At 47.1% G+C, this 22,366-nt stretch overlaps 1 protein-coding gene and 1 pseudogene across 1 annotated transcript in view; one reads left to right on the top strand and one right to left on the bottom strand.

Moving 5' to 3' along the window:
- LOC139054355 (uncharacterized) overlaps positions 1-22,366 on the bottom strand; it is an 88,555-nt gene that overhangs the window by 50,786 nt on the left and 15,403 nt on the right. The gene's annotated exons all lie outside the window — the stretch shown is intronic.
- LOC139055075 (U2 spliceosomal RNA) lies at positions 11,209-11,388 on the top strand (annotated as a pseudogene).

Here is a 22,366-nt window from a genome sequence, read left to right as displayed (position 1 = left end):
GGTAGCCGTCTTTGTAATCAAACTTAATAAGAGGCGTAGATTAAAGTAGTACAAGCCTACATTCCATTATCCAGTCACAATGATGATGAAATAGATCAGTTTATGAAGATGTTGAATTAGCGATTAGAAAAGTGCAAACTCAGTATACTGTAGTAATGGGCGACTTCAGCAAAAGTGGGGGATAAGCAGGCTGGTGAACAAGCAATTGGCAACTACGGCGTCGATTCTAGGAACGCCAGAGGAGAGATGCTGATAGAATTCGCAGAAAGGAATAAGCTGCGAATAATGAGCACCTTCCTCAGGCAGCGTAGCAACAGAAACTGGACCTGCAAAAGCCATAATGGTGAAACAAGAAATGAAACTGATTTCATATATTCGGTCGATCCCAGCATATAGTGCAGAATGTAGAAATGTTAGGTAGGGTAACGTGCAGTGATCATAGGTTAGTGAGGGCTAGAATTCACCTCAATTAGAAGAGAGAAAGAGCAAAATTGGTGAAGGAGAAACAGGTCATCATAGAGGCAGTAAGGGTAAAAGCAGACAAATTCAGGCTGGTGCTTGCAAGCAAATATGCAGCCTTAGAACAGAGGGATGAAGATGACATAGAAGTAATAAATGAAACCGTAACTAGGCTGGCTTCAGAGGCAGCAATTGAAGTGGGACGTAAGGCATCAAGGCTACCGGTAGGTAAGCTCTACCAAGTAACTAAGGGCCTAATAAAGAAACGATAAAGAATGAAAGTGTCCAACTCAGATAGAATACGCGGAACTGTCAAAACTGATCAACAAGGAGAAAATGCGGGATATTCGAGATTATAACGTGAGAAACACCTAAGAAGCCGTAAAACATGGACACAGCCTGAAATAAGTGAGAAAGAAACTCGACGTAGGACAAACCAAGTTATATGCGCTGAAAGATAAGCAGGGTAATATCATCAGCAATCTCGAACATATAGTAAAAGAAGCGGAAGAATTCTATACTGACCTGTACAATACCCAGAGGAGTCAGGATACCTCCATTAGTAACAGTAATGAACAGGATACAGAAACTCCTCCTATAACTAGCGATGAGGTCAAAAGGGCCTTGCAAGACATGAGACGAGGAAGAGCGGCAGGAGAAGATGGAATAACAGTCGATTTAATCAAATGTGGAGGAGACATAATGATTGAAAAACTGGTGGCTCTCTATACGAAGTGTCTATCGACTTCATTGGTCCCAGACAACTGGAAGAATGCAAACATTATACTAATCCACAAAAAGGGAGACGTTAAAGAGTTGAAAAATTATAGGCCCCTTAGCTTACTCCCAGTATTATATAATATATTCACCAAGATAATTTGCAATATAATAAGGGCAACATTGGACTTTAGTCAACCAAAGGAACAGGCAGTTTTCCGGAAGGGATACTCTACAATGGAGCACATCCATGTCATTAATCAGGTAATCGAGAAATCCGCAGAATAATATCAGCCTCTCCATACATGGCTTTCATAGATTGCGAAAAGGCATTTGATTCAGTAGAGATACCAGCAGTCATAGAGACATTACGTAATCAAGGAGTACAGGCCGCTTACGTAAATATCTTGGAAAATATCTACAGAGATTTCACAGCTACGTCAATTCTACACAAGAAAAGTAGGAAGATACCTATAAAGAAAGGGGTCAGACAAGGAGACACAATCTCTCCAATGCTATTCACTGCGCGTTTGAAAGAAGCATTCAAGCTAATAAACTGGGAAGGCTTAGGAGTAAGGATCGACGGCGAATATCTCAGCAACCTTCGGTTTGCAGACGACATTGTTTTGTTCAGCAACACTGGAGACGAGTTACAACAAATGATTGAGGACCTTAACAAAGAGAGTATAAAGTGGGGTTGAAGATTAATATGCAGAAGACAAAGATAATTAAGGGAAAATAAGACATTCACCCAATCGTAGCAATTGCTACGAAGGAAACCGGACCGGACCAGGACGAATTTTTCTTCAACTGCAAGGCTTTTGTTTCGAGGAACCCGTTTGAGTTTCCTTTGTAGCAGTTGCTATGGTTGGGTGGATCTCTCATTTCGCCTAATTAATTACTACTCTCCACCTTGCGGGTTTGCGCAAAGCTATTACGTTAAGACAAAGACAATCATGAATAGTCGGGCAAGGGAAAAAAAGAGTTCAGGGTCGCCAGTCAGCCTCTAGAGTGTGTAAGGAGTACGTTTACCTAGGCCAAGTGATCACAGGGAACCCTGATCACGCGAAGGAAATTCATAGAAGAATAAAAATGGGTCCAATCGTATACGGCAGACATTGTCAGCTCCTGACTGGAAGCTTGCCATTATCATTGAAAAGGAAGGTGTACAATCAGTGCATTTTACCAGTGCTGACATATGGGGCAGAGACTTGGAGACTGACAAAGAAGCTTGAGAACAAGTTAAGGACCGCGCAAAGAGCGATGGAACGAAGATTGCTAGGCATAACGTTAAGAGACGGAAAGACAGCGGTTTGGATCGGAAAGCAAACGGGTATAGACGATATTCTAATTGACATTAAGAGAAGAAAAATGGAGCTGGGCAGGTCATGTAATGGGCAGGTTAGATAACTGGTAGACCATTAGGGTTACAGAATGGGTGCTAAGAGAAGGGAAGTGCAGTCGAGGATGGCAGAAAACTAGATGGGGCGAATAAATTAGGAAATTAGCGGATGCTAGTTGGAATCGGTTGGGCGTAGGACAGGGGTAATTAGAGATCGCAGGGAGAGGCCATAAAATAGGCTGGTGATGATTATTATTTTTACACCTTACGAACCGTGTCTCAAATGAGAGAAACGCAGGACGGAAAGAGGAGGTGGTGGCGAGTAGAGCTGCACTCATTCTTGCAATGATCAAAGCGCCTGTTCACTACTGAAGGAGGACGTGCCCGTTATTTCAACCCGCGTTGGCGGCAAGAACGTATGCCGTGTGTCCCAGCTAACGTTGGCCAAGCCGTTCAAGGAAAAAAAGAAAAGGAAAAAAAGATTTAAAAAGCACGGTGCAAGGTGCGGTTATCATACCTACTGTGTTCAGTCGTTAGATGTCTGACGACCGAACACGGTATAGGTACTAAAATGGTGTCTTGCACAATGTCTTTTTAATTATTTTTGCTCGTGAACAGCTTGGCTAATGTTAGTTGGGACACCCTATATACTAGCCCAGAGACACTAATTTTATGTTCGAACAATTCAAAGGAATTGAGATTGTCTACAAAAACATTACGGTACAGCCCACTTCGGCTACATAAAAAAAAACAAAAAAAACTTTTCTCAATGTGATGCGTGTGCTTACTTTCATTACGTATAGACTTCATTGCTGAGAAAAACGGTTGCAATCTTCTCCGGCTCTTTCCCGCGAAACTGCCTAGAAAGCATTGGGATGAGCGAAGTTCCGTTTCCAACGCAAACAAAAACGTCTCTGCGACGTTTTGAAATTCCTCTCCCTTGCCGTATATAGACTTCGTTGAATAAGAGACGACCGGAGACTTCATCTTCGCCGACTTCCCCGCAGCTGAGCGTTCAGCGCGCGCCCATTCACTCGGCAGCTGAGCGGATCGAACCGCAAAAAGCGCGCCGTGCGCAACTATCGCGTCGCGGCGACTCCACAAGTGGACGAGCGGCTCTTCCTTTCCACCTTTCTTACTTCTCGGCCATTTCCCGTTCTACCTTGAATGATAAAATTAGGCCTTCAAGTACACTCGTTGGCCCTAACCTTTGGGCAACTTTCGCGAAACGTCTCGTAGAGCGCCGGCCAGTCGCACTACACGAAGGCGGCGTATCACTAATTCTCCCCAACTAAACCTGCAGTCAAAAAAAAAAAAAATATGTCGCAGTTTCGCCCGAATGGTGAAGCATTGATTGCGTTAGCAAATTAACAAGCCTGGGCTGGACCTGTGGTAGAAGCTTTTCAGAACGGTTTCTTCAAAAAGTTCCGGTTCGGCTCCTGCTCCAGGATGGCGGAAAAAAATATCGGTTCGGTTCCGGTTCAGCTGAAAATAGCGATTCAGCTCGGGATTTCGGCTCACTTCAGTTCCGGTTCCGTCCAAAACGCTGTATACTGGGTGATCATTTCTAAGTTTTCCGCTATTTTTGAATATCGGCTCTTTCAGATAGCATAATTCTTGTCCTTGAGCTGGATTATTCGGAAAGGCCGACATTACTAGCACGATAGCTCAAAACACATATTCAGCGAATTAACGAAAATGCGCTAATTAAATTCTTAATTACTTTACGGCACATACTGCAATTTGCGAATTGTAGCCGGTGAGTTATCAATAGGTGTCCACTTTGTGTCTTGCACGTGCAAGGGCACGTACGCTGCATACCGAGTGCCCGAAAGGTGCTAGAGGTTCTCTCATGTATATATGTACAAGGTGTCCCAGCTAACTTTAGCTAGCGTTTGAAAATGTACGAATGCCACGTAGCTGGACAGAACCAAGGTAATGTTGTTGGCCGTCGCTTGGAGATACTCAAATTATTTTTTCATTCCTCATAATTAGATAATTCGTCTTAATTAATCAACTTCTCACATATTATAATTAGATGAAAAGTGTCCATGAGAAAATTGTAGGGGAACATGAAAAACTCCCGATACAGCTTTCTGTTGCTCAGTACGTGCTACATAAAAGTGTTCTTTTTTTTTTTTCCGAGCGTGAAAGAAGCCCGTAAATGCGCTGCGAAATTGCCGCGCGACTGGCCGCTCGAGGCACTTTGCGTGCATTCGCGGGCTTCTTTCACGCCCCAGTATGGCAGTTTAGCTCTTGAGCGTGATGGCCCTGCAGGGAATTCCTGCTAGTAGAGCGATATGGGCGTACTCGAACTCCATGTGACGGATTTCATCAAGTGCAAAGCGCGCCTGCGGTGTTTGATAACACTGGTTAGAAAAAAAAAGATATAAAAGAAAAGCAACGATATTTTTTTTTTTTTCGGGCTCCGTGAAACGCTTTTCTTCAACGCGTTCTTTATTAAAAAGCACCGCGACAGCCTCTGCTGAGTGATCTGCCCGACCTGTCACTATAGGCGGAGGGAGTTTGTGGGTGATAACCCACTGACTGTACGTGAGAAGTAATAATAATAATAATAATAATAATAATAATAATAATAATAATAATAATAATAATAATAGTCAACTACCTGCAAGCTGTGAGAGACACCGCATGTATACCGTGTAGACAGGGCTCCACAATTTTCGACCGCCGCACGCACCCCTTTTAACTCTGCAGGTACATATGCTTGCGGACACGCACTCCCTGCAGCGAGGGCCGGAGTATGCCGGCAGTCTTTGCGAGGCTACACGTGTCACTGTCCACATACTTTCCCGAGCTGGCATCGCTCGGTTTCCTCGAGCCTTTGCCTTGCGCCCCGCGCCTCTAACTCCTCCTAGATATTCCATACTCAGCGGTGCCATCGCTCAACATTATAACGATCTTGTCCTTTCTTTCACGACTGCTATCGTCTCCCCCTTTTCGGTAGCGTCTAAGGTTCTAGCTTTCCACACGACCTCACGAAAATGCAAACGATTATTTGCTTTTCTTTACCGGTCAATGGGCAGGGGGCCGAATTCACCGAGCTTTTTCTTCGCAATTGCTCTGCCCAGGTAATGCGTACCCATTCCATTCCAATTCCTTCTCGCGCGTAGTGGGATTGCCCTCCGCCTATGCGTTATCACGGGGATCGGTCGATTGTGAACGGCGCGTGACGGGAAAGAAATAGCATCGAGTGAACGGAATCCTTACGTTATACAGGCCCTGTTTGCTACTGGCCTTCGCTAATAATACGTACGCAGTCGCTATTGGCTGGGGTCTCCTTTTTTAAATAGTGCTATAGCGCAAGAATTTGTGTGTGTGCGTGTGTGTGTGTGCGTGTGTGTGTGTGTGTGTGTGTTAATATGAGCTCGGATTCACAAAGCTTTTCGTTTCTAAATCCTGTTCCTATACGAACAGCCCAAGCGTGCGAAATGTTTTGTGAACTCTGGCCCCGAACCCATATTCAACACGCAGTTCATACACTGTAGAGCCGCTCGTGTACCAGAGCATGGCTCTGGCCAGTCGTAATAGCGATACATATCTGCGTTACGCACGTTAACCGCTAAGCTACCATTGATACAATCAGGCCGTGTAACTCACAGCGAGTACTCTGCTGCCTCTGTGCCTTGCCGAATAAGCCCGCCGTATTGCTCGTCTTTGTACTTGAGTGGCGTCGCAACATCGATCGAAGGAAGGTTGTGACAGCCGACACCAGTCTGCCCAGTGCACTAAAGGAGACTTTGTATGATCATTGACTTCTCAACGCAAACGTGGCCCATGCCACAAGTTCCTGTCCCAGTAATACTGACCCATCCCTCCTCGTAGATCACTTGAGCAAAACGGCGGCACGCCTGACGTTAGCTGGTCTCACCCATCCATTCACCAGACTCGCCCAGCGGGCTTCGCCTCTGATCCGGGTATTGCTATATGGCATGATCAGGGCGACGGAGAAGGAAGAAAGCTGGCTGCGGCCTCTCGACGCCATCATTGCCTCGCCTTCAAATAAGCGACGTTCACTTGTAACAATATGACTAGCGAAGGCGACCGCGACCAGTGGCGCATGATTGTGTGTGTCAACAAAAAATTCGCCACTGATCCCATAGACACGAAGCAATTTGCACGCTGAGCCAGTACAAGGTGTATAGCGATTCCTTTCGCTCGATTCTAACCGCTCATGACAGGGGCGATCACACTGATGACGTATATAGGCTGAGCGCGGCCGGTGACCGTTGACGAAACGCGAAGGGGAAATGAATTGGAATAGAATCGTCACGAAAACTCCAAATAAACACATGTCCACATTTGAGTGTCTACCTCGTCATACACCCTGCGCTATTATTCCTATGAATGCCCAAGCTGCGATCAATGCGCTACGCTTTACCACATGGTATGGGCTTGCGCAAGTACGCCAAAGCTGACACATATAATACACCCCACCATGCGGGAATGGGAGGCAGCGCTGTCGAGCTCCGACTCGAACCTGATCAACCGAGCGGGAAGGGAAGCTGAGGCCTCTGGACTCCTGAACTGAGGGGGCCAACCACTGCACAGCGGAAGAGCTACATATATGCTCGTGTGCGTTCTTCTATAAAATTTGCTCTCTCTCTCTCTCTCTCTCTCTCTCTCTCTCTCTCTCTCTCACGCAAGCACGCACGTAGTGATTATTTTCGTAGTAAGGAAAGTAATGCGCTGTTTATAAGCCATGACAAACCAAATACCGGGTATTTTTTACACTGTGCAGAAATTTTCAATATCTCCTGTGACAGACAGAATAATTCTAATCTTTGAGGTGGATTATTTAAAGAAGCAGACATTACTCGTGCGACGAATCAAAGTGCCCAGTCGACTAATTAACAATATTTACTAATTAATTTAATGGTTAATTAATTGCTGCACATATTGGATTTACCAATTGTAGCCGGTGAGTTGGCTAGACGTATTCACTTGGAACGAATTCTGAGGATGGCACGGGTTTCGAGGTATGCACCATCAAACTTGCGGTAAAGATGCGCTGTTCTGCTTACTTTCTTTAACGACCGCCTTTTTACGCATTCAAGCACAAAAGTAACGGAACGTGCATGTATTTCGTCGCACGCTTTGGGGATGAATATCCAGAAAGTGGTGTCAACCTATATATTAGTTCGAAGTGGATGCGCCTCGCTAGCTCACCGGCCACAAATAGTAAATTGCAATCTGTGCCGCACAGAAATTAGTTAGAAACGTAATTAGTGATTTTTGTTTATTAGTCGGTTATGCATCTCGATTTCTCGTGCATGTCCGCCGCTTCGAGTAATCCAGCTCAAGGACTACAACCGTGCTATTTGCTGCAGGCCACGTTTAGAATTCTGTATACGTTTAGCTGTCACGAACAGTCCATCTAGAATAAGAACGTTTGAGTGAATACAAGCCCATTTTCGCGGTCGTCAGACGACCCGCTTCTGAAATTCTTGTTCTCTCCGCAACCGCCGGCACCCCTTTTGGTGTCGTTATCCGCCGCGTCGTGATTGGCGTTGCCGCCCCCTTGACGTGCATGGTCCCGCCAGCCGCAGGGAATGGTGCGAACGCGCAATCGTTGTGCATGCGTCACCTGCCGCTGGCACGAACCTGACACCAGCCGTGTTTTGACGGTGCGAACAGGCGCGGAGCGAGTGGCCTCTCCCACGAAGGGTGTCTGTCGTCGGGGCGAAGAGGGATGTTTGTCGGACGTGTTTGATCACGGCACGCATTTGTGTGTGTTTTACGTGCGCGCGCCGCTCCCGCGACGGATGCCGCGGGCGGCCAGCTGGAACTTGGCCAGCCGATGTCAGCCGCTCTGCCCCCGCGATACGCGCCGCTGAGTAGCGGCGCCGTTGATTGGAAGCCAGCCGAGCATCGCCGTGCCACCGAGGTGTCGCCCCGCAGCGAATCGCGGGCCGTTCGAGAAATGTCGGCGTTTCGTATCGCGCTGCGCTCGGTGACGGAACAGCGAGGCGTGAGAGCAGCGCGTGGAAACGTGTCGATTCGCACGCGGGGCGTCTGGAGTCTGTAGAACCGCAGTTGTCTACCATATGCGTCGTCACATGCGTTGTATTCGCCACGCAGAACTTGCGGAGCCGCCTAAGCAATTTCTGGTGGACAGTAATTCCCCGGCTTGGAAATCACCGCGCGAAGGGACAACGAGTGACGATGGACACGCTGCACGTCGCCACTTCGTGCTGTAATTGTGATCAGCTCCTGTAATATATAGCCCAGCTTCCCGCGCAATATTTCTGGGCGGCTACGCGCTCTTCAGTCAAAGCGGCAAAAGCTGCACAGTCAGCACCTGTCGGAGCACTGCTGGTTGTATGCTGTCTCAGATATAACAGCAGTTTTTTTACCTAATAAGTGCAGAACATCGATTTACGTTCCTATTTTCGACATCTGCAAAAAGATTACACGTTAGTGCTCGCGTTTATCTTAGTTAAACATTAGTGCTTAGTGCCCAAGTTGTGCTCGGGCACTAAGAAGTCGGCTCTTCAATGTTCGTGTAGCTTTTGCCCGCGTGATCCAAACGCAGTGGTGATGTATCAGATTTCACTGGTGACAGCTACGGCTGCATCGTCAGGCCCTGAAACGAAGCTGCAATGGATTCCTGGACATGTCGGTATGGCAGGAAACACTAAAGCCGACAAAATGGCTGGGAGTGCACATCGTTCCGTTTCTGTTACACTAACTCAATCCACGAGGGCTGGCGCTAACGTTAGAACCAAACAATTATGCGAGTCTGTAACACCAATTCATCGATTTTATGCCAATTCTGTGTTACAGTCTACTGTACACAGTCGACCTCCATCATCAGTTTCCGTTCTCTGCTGTTGCTGGCCGTGACAGGCTCACTCGTTCATCGTATCAGCTAGGGTGGAAGTGGCGGCGCATACAGGTGGCTTTTTTTTTTCTGTATTGTATACGCGTCGTTCAACTATGTCTTGTTGCACGCACGGCCATTTATGGAAGAACACGTTCTAAGAAGCTGTCTGTGCTAAGTTTGGCTGGCAAATATGTGCTTTAAAGACAACTGGGGTTCCCGGTTCCAATCCCGGACCAGGACGAATGTTTTCAACTGCGAAGCTCTGTTTCTGAGAAAACCGTGTGAATTTCCTTTGTGGCTTTGTGCTACATTACTGCATACAGGTGAATGACAATTTTTTTCTTTTCATGATACCTTTTTGTAACTTATCACGTGCATAGAACAAATGTAGAACTGTGTAATGATATATATATATATATATATATATATATATATATATATATATATATATATATTAGGCGCAAAACCAAAGCACCTTTTTTTACTTTGAACGTGAAGCTTTTTGCAAAAAAAATTACTTTTTTTTTTTCAGGCAATCGTCTGAACTTTCAAAGCTTTAAACATTTTTCGGCTATACTATGTCCACCGAGCTACCATTGCATATTTAATTTGCGCCTTCCGAGAAAAAAAAATTCAAAGTCACACTATGGAATTTTACTCGCTTTTTCCGTGCCAAAAGCACTCTAAGTATTCAAATCTTTGAAAAAAATTGGCTATCACTTCCTTGTCGTGCCATACACACCATTTGAATAACTGGATTATACCATGTGCGTAAAAAAGATGATTAATTTGCCTTCTAGCTCAGCTGGGCAGAAAAAATAAATTGTCGCAAAAATGCTACATGTTATATATATATATATATATATATATATATATATATATATATATATATATATATATATATATATATATATTAAACAAACTAGGAGAGTGCATTTTGAACTCCAGCAAACATGTGGAATATTTTTCAGCTATATCTGTGATGTTCGCAAAAACGCTGGTTGATTTGGCGTGGAATGAACCATATATCGAGTGCATACTTAATACTGTTAGCGCAGAATTTACAAAAATCACAAAGGGACACGAATGGGACGTGTCTCTTCGTGCTTTTTGTAAATTCCGCGCTAAAGTACTATTAAGTATGGGCTACCAACTAGCCCGAACCAACGCTCTTTGCTCTGTTATACATAAAGAGCATATATAGTACAACAACGCGGGTCATTAGACTAAACAAAAATGCTTCATTCTGTAGAGGTGGATGGCCAGCGAAGCTGTGTATGTGGGCCCCTTAATGGCGAACTGTCCATTGCCGTGCGTTAAACGCCGTATGCACATAAATTAAAGGCGAGGCCCGATTAGTCGCTCCTCCACGATGTTGAGCCTCGGGAGATGATGGAGCACCGGGGGGTACGCATACCCATGTATTGTTCCAAAACACGGCACGACACCTTTTACTAACGAATTCCGGCGCGTATACAAAATACACGCATGTCACCGCGCACTCCGAGGGCGCACATTGCTTCACCGCAGCCGAGGCGATCGTGCGTTGAACGACGTCAGACGTAGTGCAGTAATGGTTGTGAGGTCATTCGAAAACCTCAAACGGTCACACACAACACAGGCCGCACCAAATTGGTTCCCCACAAACTCCCTCTGAAACCTGGACGTCGCTCCGGTGAAACATTCCAAGTTTTCGGCATCGCGGCCACATGGACGGCTCGCATTTCTTTCCGCCTCGCGGTCCTGGCGGGCAGCACGGGACCGCCACCACGGGAGAGCGGAAGGAAAGGAGATACGCAAACGCTTGGAACGCCGACAAAGATAGGGCGGCTCGAACGTAGACATGGCCGACGGGGGTCAAGGTGTAGTATCTGTTCTTGTCAGCTTAATATCTGATACGGGTTGTATTTGGACCTAAGATATTAAACTTATTTTTGCAAGTCGACGGAGTGCTTAAAGCCCGCTTCAGCTCCGCCGCGGGTCGGCCCGGCATTGCACTATTTTCGGGATCGGCCCACGTATGGGGATAAATTCTCGGTCTACACGGCTCGATAGACGCACGCAATTTTTTCCAGAACTTGTCCATACGCAGCTTCGCTGTAAAAAGAAAGCAGACTCGGCGGCAGAGCTACATGCATTGAAGCTGGTGTTGATTGTCTCTTGAGAAAAGGTATGGGGCCGTTTCATAAGCCTTTCGTTCGTAAGTGCGCTTTGCCGTTGGCCGGCTTCTTTCGTCTATAATACGTCCAGCATCAGGACTATCTCGCATTTTCTCTCACGAACGGTGCCGTATATATCGTAAGAGCTTTTTGCGAGCACGGGCCGTGATTCGTGCTCCCTAAGTTCAAATTTTTTAACTATATATACACCTCGACGGAAGCTGAACGTCAACATTTAGTCACGCAGGTTCGACCTGCATACCTGTATTATGCCTCGCTTCGTTTGCCACTTCTTCTTGTGGCGTGCACTGGCGCCCGATGATATTCGACGTACAGAAAAATAAGCGCCGACGTACGCCCATCACGAAACTTTTCGTTCGTAAGCGATTTGCCATTGCCCAGCCACTTTCGCTAATAAACTAATATGTCCAGCATCTGGATTGCCTAAAATGTCCTTTGACGAAAACACGCCAGTGTAGGAGGTTTTTGTGAATACAGGCCGGTGTTATGTAAGCCTTCATATCGCTCCATTATGTATATTTCTTACAAGCCACCGCTCACGGCTGGCCGATCCTATAGAGGGATAGCATAGGATAGGATAGCCAAAAGAAATAGCACTAGAATACAAGCGTTGCATCATTCCCGCTTTATAAACTTCTATCTGCATGTTTACATTTGCTTCTAAGATGATTTGCAAAGAACGTTGAACATTGTTGATTAATTAACAGCGAAGACGAGAGGAGAAAATATTGTGTGCGAAAGTTGCATTCTGCCGGCGCCAGCCAGTCCCTTTTAATTCGGAGTGATGTCGTCGTCGCGTAATAGCTGAGGGGCGCCCGATTACGACAGCGTCTCAGCCACGCCCTTCCGTGGCGGGTCAACGATAGGGAAACACCCGTCGTTGCCGGAGTACACGTGCCCGGTGCTCCAGGCATCACCAGGCAAACGCGACACTTTGGGCACGAGTGCGCGCTCCATTAGAAAAGTGTGCGGCCATTCGCAGCCCTTGTAGGCGCGTCGCGTCACCAGCGGCAAGCGTCGTCAGCTGTTTTGCTGCTCTGCTCAGTTTCTGCCATTATTATTACTTTCTTTGTTTGTCCCTCTAGCTTCGCTTTCACTGACGGCTCATTTCCCGTGTTGACGTTGCGTACGGATGAGGTTCCGCAAATGAGTAGACAGAACGCGTGGGCAGAAGCCATCTTGAAAAGTCAATGCGTCTGCGCTGAAGGGAGCCCGCTCACTTTCTTTTTTCTCCCCACCCGTGGCGCGTGCGTGGATCGGCTGTTTTCCTTTCTCGGATCAACCCCGTCTTTTTCCTCTTGAGGTCGTGTGGGCGGCGGTGCCTGTCATACCAACGTTGAATATTACGCAACAACGGCGGCGGCCGAGAAGGAACATTTGTTATTGCCCGCGCGGTTATATCTGCATGTAATCTGATGCGCTCCATGTGCCGTGCATGCACCGGTATAAAAGCTCTAGCGGCCGTCAACCAATCAGGCCGTTGATCACAAAGCTCTCAAGGCGAAGACACTAGCGGTGGGACTACCGATAGCGAAGACGCCAGCGAGTATCGAACAGCCCTCGCCCTTTGTTTTTTGGTAATCGGGCTCCTATTCGTAGGCTATGAATAGTTGCCTGATTATAGCAGGAGCCGGCAAATCGCGAGAGCAAAAATGATGTTAGCGGCGGCCGGCGACTAATGAAAAACAACTCCATGGGAATGAAAAAAATGAAGAAAAAGTTGAACTCGACTCTCGAGTTGCTAACGGCCACTATAGCTTCTACAATGCTGCATGGTTTCCCGTTGGACATGTGCATTAACGACCGTTTTGCAGCCAGCAGGAAAGGCGGGCCTCTCATCCCCGAACGTGCATATAAATCAAAGCGGCGCCGGCGTTGCACTTTCACTCGCTTGGAGGGAGCTTGATATTTCCTGTTAGGCCGTCGTGTTTCGGGGATGCCACCCATCCGTTCAGTGTGTGTGTATCGGCAGCACTGCAAGTGCAGACAAGTGCGTGCTGAATACAGTCACGCGACGTCCCTATCCTCTGGGGAGAGCTGATAATGCGCATTCCTGCTGCGGCGAAGTACCTTCGGAGGGCAGGTGCGGACGCCGGCCAAGGTCTCATATATATATATATATATATATATATATATATATATATATATATATATATATATATATATATATATATATATATATATATATATATACTTCTATAAGAGATGCGTCGCCAGTGTTTATATATATATATATATATATAAACACTGGCGACGCATCTCTTATAGAAGTATGTGAAAGGGAAAAACCACTCCCTCTGGTATATCGTATGGAGCTTGCGTTTTTCTGAGTCTCTGTAAAACCGCCTGCGCAAAGCACCATTTCGCCTTTGCAGCAGTATATGGAGAGGTGGGCACTCATCTTGCTCGTCAAATTGGAACGACCATCTTTAACTAATTAACAAAATAAATCACTTGAGCTTTTAATTAGCGTCTTTAGGAAATGTTTTAACGGCTGTCACCTGTCTGTCACCCAAGTTTCGTCTGCCCCTCCATGTAATAACCGAGCTGCAAATGTGGAATTAATTTTCGCGCCACGGGCGATTTTTTCGTCTCCTAGTCTACAAACAAAGGAACTGCATATCGGAATGTCTGAACTTGAAGTTCTCCAGAACTTCCATTGTATGTCACTTCTTTACTGCAGCAGCGCAAGCGCCAGTTTGCGGCGCAAGGGAAACGCAAGCGTGAATCACAAACGAAGGGGGCGCGATTGGCCTCCTATATATATGTTGACTATTCAACGTGCTTGCAACATGACTTTGAAAGTCGATTGCACTCAGTCGTTTACGTCATACCGAGTGGTCGCTATATAGCCGCAGCCAAAAATGTTTATTTTCGCTCTGCGTGTGCGCACACGTTTATGTTCGTTTTCCCCGGTGAACATTCCAGCATCTTCCTCGCAGTGCACACACAGCTGACACGCATGCTTCCTGGCTGGCATTCCTGGTTTACACTTCGTTTCTTGCGCTTGGGACGCGTGTTGCAGTAAGCGGCATGCTTTCACTGCGTGTTCGCATAAAAACGCTGTCCCTGCTGACGACCCCATCTGCTTGGCTTCTCACTAACACCGCCACTTCAAGTGCATCGCAAGTGTAGAAGCCGCATGCTGCGAAAGCGTGTCTGGTATTTGTTTGCGCTATCGAAGCCATCTGGGAGGCGAGCTTCGTCATAACTTCTCGTCCGAAGCAGCAGCGCGATGCTTGCAACTGTTCTGCTGCTTTCGCGCGTTTGCAATGTTTACGTCGACTTCCTTTAGGCTGGCTCTTCTTGGCAGCGCATATGCGCTGATGTATGAGCGCGCTTGTACGTGAGAATGCCAGGGCCCGAGGGACCTCACACCTTTCGTATAACACGGCGTATACTCGAAAACGGCTGGTGAGCACACAACAGTGATAGAGTTATACTCCTTTCCCAGTGCCACATGAGTGTTGGCGTTCTCAGGCATATACGATGTTGTAGGTGCGAGAGCTAGATAGTTATCCGTTGGTTGCTTCTCGACCTTAGCGTTTTTCGTATGTTTCACGGCACCGGGCGTGTAGTTTAATTATGTTCAGGGCTCGAATGCAGGATATAAATTGTCGCGTGACAGTGTCCGAAAGTTCTGAATAAAGAAAACAACAAAATATGCAGAGATTGCGCGCGAATAGGTAGTTCCCTGTAGATGGAGTTACCGGTATCAGATATCAATGTATCTTGTACCTGCGCGAAGACGCATAAAAATGCGCATTTTAAAAGTTGGTATTAAGCGGCGCGCCAGTTTCTATATTGCTCGGTTGCAATCGTTTGGGTGTTCGCTTCTCAAGTGCATTCGAAACGTGTGTGTATATATAGGTTGGTGCGAAAAACGCTGTTTTTCACATTTTTTCTGTATATTTTTCTACCATTTGGGAGAAATTGTTTTGGGATATACATTTACAGCGCTATGAAGCGCGCTACCAGCTGATCACCCCTGTACTTGAAATAACAGCTGCCCAGCTTCCAGTTAAAAAAAAAAAAGATCACGCTGAAACTCTTCTGGGAGTTGTCTAACTATGCGTAAGCATTGTGCCGCTTGCTCATCTCCACATAGCCCGGTGCCATTATCAATGTTATGAAACTTGATCTGATCAGTACAAACCCTTGTCGACCCGTGTCGGTTGTTATCGACCTTATCGGACTCGATCCGAGCCTTATCAGCCCTTATCTGTCCTTATCCATTTTATCGCACATAATCCGACCGTTAGCAACTCTTATCAGTCCTTATCAAGTTTCTCGGACATATGATCCGATTATTATCGGTACTTATAAGCTTATCAGAATTGTTCCGACCATCCTAAGCCGTTATCGCTCTCTAGCACATTATCTACCCACGTCGAACCATAACCAACCGTGATGAGACACCTATAATCCCTCATCACTCTTCATCACTTCTTATCATGCTTATCAACTCATTGACTCATTGAGGGCTCCCGCGAAGCGCGTGAGCCCTCAGAGATCTGTGGCATTTAAGTCGGTGAAGGAAAGCACATCCCACGACCACCGAAAAGCATGGGGGACGTGGCGTTTGGCATTAAATTTTCGCAAAATCTGAATTTTTCTGGTGTCTACAGTGTTCCCAGTCGACTCTACCTACATGTGGTCCTAGAGATTACTTTTATTCCACCATCACCAAATCTTTCAACGAAACCTTCATAGAAACTGTTCTACTTTGACATGTGTTTTGTGCCGCCGGCACAACACATTCATATTGTTCAGATATATTCACCTTCGGCAAGCGCGGGGGGTCGTTGGTTCGGAACTGGCCACCGCCAAAGCTTTTTATTTATTTATTTTATTTATTTAGGAATACTGCAGGCCTTAGAAGGCCCAGGCAGGAGGGGAAAGGTACATACAAAAAAAGAAAACAATAGATTGACAAATGAGTAAAAAAAGAAAGCTCCGGAAAAAATGTATTAGAAAGTACAATCGCATAATGAGTAAAGCACCTCTAAATAATGCATAGAGCTATGCATAATGCATAGAGCATAGAGCTAAATAATGCTTTCAAATTTGTTTTGTTTTATACATTAATTTCTTTCTAGCAGTTGTTCTTACGTGACGGACGGACATATATCCTCGTTGGGTAGGTATAGAAATGTTTACGCATTTTTAAAATATCACAGTTTCACCGTAACGGCGACGCAGTGAATGCGATAGCAACTTGTTAGAATAGTACACGAAGTGCGAAGACTCGTATAGCTGTTGTGGCAGTATGAATTGAAATAAACCTAAGCTAAGTAACAAAGAGCAGTTGTGCTTAGGGGGTCCTCTGTTTGAATCCTGCAATCGGAGAATTTCATGCATATTTATTAATTAAAGCCAACGTCTTTCTTAGCGATTTTACCACCAAGCGCTTTTCCGTATCCGGCACGTTTCGAACCTCATTTCTGGGCCGGTCCCGGACAAAGTGCACAGCCGCGCGCCAATAGAATTGCATCACTTTCAGGTTTGAGTTCTGTTATATTGTTTCGAACTTTTAATATTTAAGTCTGAGAAGATTTACAACAAAAGGCACGCGCTGTCGGGGTTTTGTTTCATGACATTTGTTTGTGGGCTTCCATTCTTAAAATTCCGAGGAACAATTCTGTCAAGAGCAACTTTGGCGTGAGCAACTTTAGTGATAGATTGGTGGTGGCAATACAACACGCATATGCCGCATGTCATATAAAGCAAAGCGTGGCATATAGCATGTACGTAACTAAATATATACGGAACCTCACGCTGACGACGGCAAAGATTCGCTTGGAGTGTCCATATAATTGCGATCGCTATATGAAGAGCCGCTGCGCCATGCGATGATATATGTAGGACTCCTGTTCCGAACTGGTATACGAGTGCGGCGTTTGTAGCATAGGTTTGGTCCGAACGTCTTATCAGGTCAAAGTGGCTGATTAGATGGTTTTTCAGCTCGACGAGCAGACTATTGAAAATCAGCATCGTTATGCACGCTCAATAGAAACCGATATTTTTGACTTGCTACAGCCGGTGGTATCAAATCAGCGTCTGAACAATCAAGCGAGATATGAGCACTGTATGGGGAGTGATCTCCATTCCGGATCAATTACCTTCCCCAGAAGTGAAAGGTTTGATATACTATAACCCGCGCGGGGCTCTATCACAGTGCATCTCCTAATTCTAGATTCAGTGGCGAAAATGCGACAAAATTTTGCTTCTTGTCGCATTCTGCATTTTTCAAACTTTTTCGGTTGGCTGCAAGTGCACCACTGCAAGCCGTGCACAAAGAAGTCATGCTAGAAGCGGAGCTGAATCAGGGATTACGGTGGTGAAAGGTCAAGGGCAGTGTTTTGCAGTGCCGTATAACCTGGAGGTTGGTAAGAAGGTTCTTTCTGACACCCCCCGAAATTATCGCTGCGACGATGTATACGGTTTAGCATAACTTTCGTTATGTATCGTCATCATCATCATCCTCATCATCATCATCAGCCTAGTTACGCCCACTGCAGGGCAAAGGCCTCTCCCATACTTCTCTATAATGCATAGGTATGTCTTAATATGGATATGTGAAAACGTATAATATATGTCTATACTATTATACAGTATGACAGCGACGTGCTTGATTCACGCGCAAAAATAAGCGAATATCTCGAAATACCTCCCCCTCACCCCCATGCTTCATGTTGGTAGGTGTAGTATTGACGGCGATACTTAAGCAAAAATCCACAGTCACCGCCCTTGTACACCAGCTGCAGCGTCTCCACGAAAAACGAGGGAAAAAAAAAAGAACTATGCAGGAGCGCAGCTTGAATATGCTGCAGGTGCTACACATCCCACTGATAACGCCATTTGAACGACCTTTGGCTATATCGAGCTCAGCAGCACTTCCTTGCATTTGTGAATTACGTCAAAATGGTGAGGGGGGGGGGGGGGGTCTTGCTGAATACCTTTTGGAGTTCTGTGACTTGCAGCGTCCGCATTTTACTGCAGTGGAATTCAGAATGCGCTTGCTTTATCATCGAAAGGCTGTGAATAGCCATGGTTATTGGGTCATTGACTGAGAAGCAGCCCCCCTCCCCTATTCACAAACACGAAAAATCCCAGGACGCCTAAGCACGTCTTATGAGTTGTGAATGCGAAAGCAGTGATGTCCAATTGAACGCCGCTGTGCTGTCCTTCGAATTATGAACTCCTCGCAGGCAGGCGAGCGCGTTGAGACGCTTGACTGGTTTGGCCCGGTGGGTAAGACACTCGGCTTCTGAGCGTGGGGTCGTAGGTTCGAAGCTCACTACCACCGACATTTTTTCTATCAGATCCATTGTTATTTTTATACATTAATTTCTTGACAGCGATTACCGGGGCGAAGCTAGAACGCAGGCGAGAGCTTGCGCGGACAAGGAACGCGCGTATAACACGGGCTTCCGAGAGCGAGGGTGACGTGGCGTCGCGGCGATGCCCTCTCCGCTCCCGCAAGCGCGCTGTCGGTGCAGTCCCTCTCGCCTGCTCCGTCGAGGCGGGCACGTGACGTGGCGTCGCTTCGCTGCTACGGAAGCCCGCTTTTTCGCTCGATGGGCCATTTGATGCTTTCGCATAAAAAAGAAATCGTGGGGCCGCAACATCTATATGGGGACGGGTTACCAGCGAAACTGTTCAGGCTGCATACATTATGAGGTCGTACGTTTTTCTTAATACGCCGTCGCACTACGCCGACACAAGCGCCGCCGCGGTCACCGCACCTACCATGCGTACGCCGCAGCCGCTGCTGTAGCCGCGCGCGTGACCAATGAAAGTTTTTTGCGCATGGTATCTACCTGCGCCTCCCAGCTAACGCGTGACGTGAAAATAACTCCGATAATCTTGTGTTCGTTGGCAATTTCGATGCATGGATCACCAGCATGCGGGGGATGCATACAGGGGCTAGAGGTAAACAGCTTCGCTGTAAGATAAGTTGTTACGCTAGAAGTCGAGCTACCAGCCAGTCGTGATGCGACTGCGTGCAGCAGTTAACACGGCAGCGCGCCCAGGTGCAACCAGCCCGCGGTACAAATTCCCTGGATGCGCGCCTACTCTCGCGAACCCCACTGACAGCGGCTGCCCACGAGGCGGCCGAGTGCCGCGCCGATCATTGCGTGTGCTGTCAAGGTTACGGCCGCCTCACCGTCCGGGATTGGCCACGCACAACAACCAGAGGGTCAATCGCACCGCATCCGTGCGTGCATCGATCCTTTCCGCCGTGTCCGCGGGCGACCGCACCGACGAGGAGGTTTTGCAGCCGGCCGGCCCGTGGTAGCCACGTGAAACGAAACAGTTAGCAGGCGGACGCAGCCGGCTAAAATTTCCTGGAACTTCTCAAGGCCGTACGAGTCGCCGGCGAAACAAAAAGCGAGAAATAGAAGGATCCGGTGACTTCGTTCAGTTGAATTCATCTTGCTGAAAACGCAGAATGTGGGCTAATAAATGGTAAAGTCAGCTGTAGGTCTCTTGTGGCAATTGTCTCTTTCTTTTTCCTTTTTTTAAATATAGAAACAGTGATTACTTCAACCAACGTAACGAAAATAGCGGAACTAGACAACCTGGGGCCACATTTACGGACGACCACGCGTTTGGGGATAATTTGCGAGATTTCGCGCGAGGTGCCGGAGGCATCGGCGGGGGCAAGCTACAACATTCTTGGCACAGAGCCAAGCACGCTGTCTTATCACAGTATACATAGAATAAGGCATAAGGCATCGCTACAAAATAGCGGCCAGGAATAGTAATTTTGAATTGCGTGTACTCGCGTTTAATTACAATTTAGAGGTTATTCTGTAAGCAGCAAACAATTAGTTGCGCTTACTTTTGAGCAAACCAACTTTACGTGCCTTCACCAGCCAAGCTTAGCCGTGTTAGGCCTACGAGCCATAACATCCGCAATCGAATGCGGAATCAGCGGCGTATAATGGATCAATCTTCATAACACCCGCTAGTTGAGAGAAAGCAATAACCGCAGTCACTTCTCGTAGCTTGGGAACGTCACGCGTTACAACGAATCGAACCCAGTTTTGTGCTAGGTTTGAGCCGTCGCTTCGATGTGTGCCGCCATGTTTGCTGACACAAAGCTTTTGGGGCCGCTATTTGGGCTTTCGCTAAATCGGTGAAATAGCGTACCCAACGCAAAACCCAAACGCATTTTGCGTCTCGCGCATGCGCAGTGGCTTCGACACTATTTCATTGGGGCCCCAAAACGTTTGGGGCCCCTATTCTAAAACTCTCTATTAACGAAGCGCGGCCAAACAACAGCAAACGGCACTTACGAACGAAAAGCTTCGTGAAAGCTTGTTTGTCTCGGACTTGTCTTTTTCATCTCCATCTCCCGCCTTCCCCGTGTTTTCCCTGAAAAAGTACCCACGTACCACTATGGCTACGGCTCGACACAGCTATGCTTGGTTTCATGCTTTCTTACATAGAAAGATAGCTCTTCTCACTTTGCATTTTGACTGGCTCGAGTTGTCGCTCTGGGTTTCGCTCTTGAGCACTGCAGTATGCATTTTGAGCCCTCGCGTCGCAAGTCCCCGTTGCGAGCGCAGCCGGTGATCACGAGGCACATCCCAAATCTTGCTGGGCACGCCCATTCAACCTGGTGCATAGGCGCTGACCGAAGCTGACAGCGTCTATGGATAAGTTTATTCGTGGGGACTTAGCGCACCGGAGCTATTTCCTGCACCGATAAATCGATTCCTTCTGCCGCGCGTGCTTGGCATTCCGTACGGAACATGAGCGGAGGAGCCACTGCGAGAAGGGAGAGATGACGACACGTTCGAAGCGACAGCGCAGATTCAATAAAAGCTTTGGGGCCTGAATAAACGGATGGGGAGGAAATCAAACTCCGGGCTTTGGACGGCGCTCACGCCGCGGCCTGCTGTCTCCTGCTTGGACGCGTACTCACGTCCGAACATCTGTTTGTGACGCTAGTAGCACTCGTCGGAGCATCACGAAAGCTCGTCTACGCCACAGCGCGTCTCTTCGTGTCGCGTTGATGCCTATTTCGCGAAGTGCCGGCGTTTCAACTCCCCTGCTCGCGCCGCGTTTAAACAAAGGTCCAAACTTTTGTTTGATATTGGTATTTACTATAGGTCGAAGGTATATAGCCAGATGTACAGATTTGAGCGACATATACCTGAGCTTTCCAATTTCTGTAACTCAATAGACAGGCGTCTTTGGACGATGGATGCCCGTAATAGAATGCGGTGCTGTCGGTTTCACTTCTCGTAATGGATATTGGCGGCGAAGAGTTACGGAGTCGCCATCTATCGGAAGCGCCTCGCTGCAGTATGAGGGATCATGCGGTGCGCTCCTCATAGGTTTTGCTGTCAGCGCTCACTGAAAACACCACGCGCGAGCTCCCCGGACATTTCTGTAAGTACTTTCGAAACGAGAGAAGTTTTTTACCGTCTAAATAATAACCTTGGGCAAACTGAAAGCACAGAATCGTTTACAGACGCTACCTTTTTACCGAATAAGTAGAGTGAAGGCCACTGCGCGGGGTCGCCGCGATGATTAAGTCTCCCGAACCGGCTTCTTGCGTGAGAGGTAGGCAAACACTGAGACCAAACTATGTGAAATATGTTCTTATAGTGTTTGTATATCTAAATGGAGCGTAATAGAATGAAGCCTCTATGCAGCGATCGCACAGCTTCGGAGCGACCGACTGCGCGTCTGCATGCTTGTTCGCGCACCGTTTCGCTCTCGCCGCGCGCGCGTTTTCGCACCGTGCCATGAGCTTTAGGCCGCAGAATATGAGCATTTGACAGTATACAGGGAACCATTGTT

The sequence above is a fragment of the Dermacentor albipictus genome, chromosome 1 (assembly GCF_038994185.2).
Source record: "Dermacentor albipictus isolate Rhodes 1998 colony chromosome 1, USDA_Dalb.pri_finalv2, whole genome shotgun sequence".
Taxonomy (NCBI): domain Eukaryota; kingdom Metazoa; phylum Arthropoda; class Arachnida; order Ixodida; family Ixodidae; genus Dermacentor; species Dermacentor albipictus.
Note: the sequence above shows the minus strand (reverse complement) of the source record. Positions and strands in the feature narration are given on the sequence as shown.